The sequence below is a fragment of the Mandrillus leucophaeus genome, unplaced genomic scaffold (assembly GCF_000951045.1).
Source record: "Mandrillus leucophaeus isolate KB7577 unplaced genomic scaffold, Mleu.le_1.0 Scaffold213, whole genome shotgun sequence".
NCBI classification, from domain to species: domain Eukaryota; kingdom Metazoa; phylum Chordata; class Mammalia; order Primates; family Cercopithecidae; genus Mandrillus; species Mandrillus leucophaeus.
Genome location: NW_012102177.1, coordinates 2,036,037 through 2,038,353, shown reverse-complemented (window position 1 = coordinate 2,038,353; position 2,317 = coordinate 2,036,037).

The window sequence follows — 2,317 nt, the reverse complement described above, 5'->3', positions numbered from 1 at the left end:
TCTCTCCTTCTGTGTTAGTCATTTTGGCGAATTACTGGAAGATGGTGCCATCCGAAAAAGTTACAGTTACTTTATCTTTTTGAGACAGAGTTTCACTCTTGTTGCCCAGGCTGGAGTGCTATGGCACGATCTCAGCTCACTGCAACCTCCACCTCCCAGGTTCAAGCGATTCTCTTGTCTCAGCCTCCCGAGTAGCTGGGATTACAGGCATACGCCACCATGGCCGGTTAATTTTTGTATTTTTAGTAGAGACGGGGTTTCACCACATTGATCAGGCTGGTCTCGAACTCCTGACCTCAGGTGATTCATTCACCTCAGTCTCCCAAAGTGCTGGGATTACAGACCAACAACTAGTTGGCCGGGCACGGTGGCTCACACCTGTAATCCCAGCACTTTGGGAGGCCGAGGCAGGCGGATCACGAGGTCAGGAGATCGAGACCACCCTCGCTAATACACTGAAACCCCGTTTCTATAAAAATACAAAAAATTAGCCAGGCGTGGTGGCGGGTACCTGTAGTCCCAGCTACTCGGGAGGCTGAGGCAGGAGAATGGCGTGAACCTGGGAGGCGGAGCTTGCAGTGAGCAGAGATTGTGCCACTGCACTCCAGCCTGGGCAACACAGCGAGACTCCGTCTCAAAAAAAAAAAAAAAAAATTACAAAAATGAAAAAGCAAGCCACAAATGGAAATTATTTCCAAAACATATACTTGTATCTAGAATACATATATACAGCTATTATAACATAGTAAGACAAACAGTTTAATTTTTTTTTTTTTTTTTGAAAGAGTTTCTCTCTGTTACTCAGGCTGGAGTGCAGTGGTGCCATCTTGGCTCACTGCAACCTCCTTGCCTCCCAGGTTCAAGCGATTCTCCTGCCTGAGCCCCCCAAGTAGCTGGGATTACAGGTACGTGTCACCACACCTGGCCGATTTTTGTATTTTTAGTAGAGATGGGGTTTCATCATGTTGGCCAGGCTGGTCTCAAACTTCTGACCTCAAGTGATCCACCCACCTTGGCCTCCCAAAGTCCTGGGATTACAAACGTGAGCCACCAAGCCCGGCCAGTTCAATTTTTTTAAAAGGACAAAATTTTGAACAGAGACTTCACCAGAGATGCTCTACAGATGGCAAATGAGGACGTGAAAAAATAGTCTCACTATCATTAGGGAAATGCAGATTAAAACTTCAATGAAAACAAAAACTTCTATAAGATACCACTGTATCTCCACTAGAAAGGCTAATTTTCATTTTAAGAGACAGGGTTTTACTGTGTGGCCCAGGCTGGAGTGCAGTGACAGAAACTTGCGGTAACCTGTAACTTCTGGTTTCAAGTGATCCTCCCGCCTCAGCTTCCAGAGGAGCTAGGGTATCCAGAGTTTGGTTCCTGCCACTGGGGGTTCATGGTCTTGCTGACTTCAAGAATGAAGCTGCAGATCTTCACAGTATTTGCGGTGAGTGTTACAGCACAGCCCTTAAAAGTGGCATGGACCCAAAAAGTGAGCAGCAGCAAGATTTATTGCGAAGAGCAAAAGAACAAATCTTCCAGAATATGCAAGGGGACCCGAGCAGGTTGCTGCTGCTGGCTTGGGGGGTGGTCAGCTTTTATTCTTACTTGTCTCCACCCATGTTCTGTTTCTGTCCTATCCGAATGTCCTTTTTTCAATCCCTCCCTGCGATTGGCTACTTTTAGGATCCTGCTGATTGGTGTGTTTTACAGAGCACTGATTGGTGCATTTTACAATCCTCTTGCTAGCTACAGAGCACTAATTGGTGTGTTTTGCAATCCTAGCTACAGAGTGCTGGTTGGTGCATTTTACAATCCTCTTATAAGACAGAAAAGTTCTCCAAGTCCCCACTCGACCCAGGAAGTCCAGCTGGCTTCTCCTCTCACTAGGACTACAGTTGTGTGGGCTAATTTTTCATTTTATTTTATTTACTTATTTTTGTTTTGTAGAGACAGGGTGTTGCTATGTTGCCCAGGTTCTTCTCCAACTCCTGGCCTCAAGGATTCTCCCATCTTGGCCTCCCAGGCACTGAGATTACAGGCATGAGCCATCATGCCCAGCCCCAGAATGGCTAAAATTGTAAAAGCAAAAGTGCAGCAAAACAGCGAGTCTCATATCTTGCTGGTGGAAATGAAAAACGGTAAAATTATTTTTGGAAATCAGCTGGGCAGTCTTTTAAAAAGTTAAACATTTACCTTTCATATAATCCCACCTTCCCATTCCTAAATATGTATCCAGGAGGAATGAAAATCCACATCCATGCAAAGGCTTGTACATGAATGTCTGTGACAGCTTTTTTTTTTTTTTTTTTTT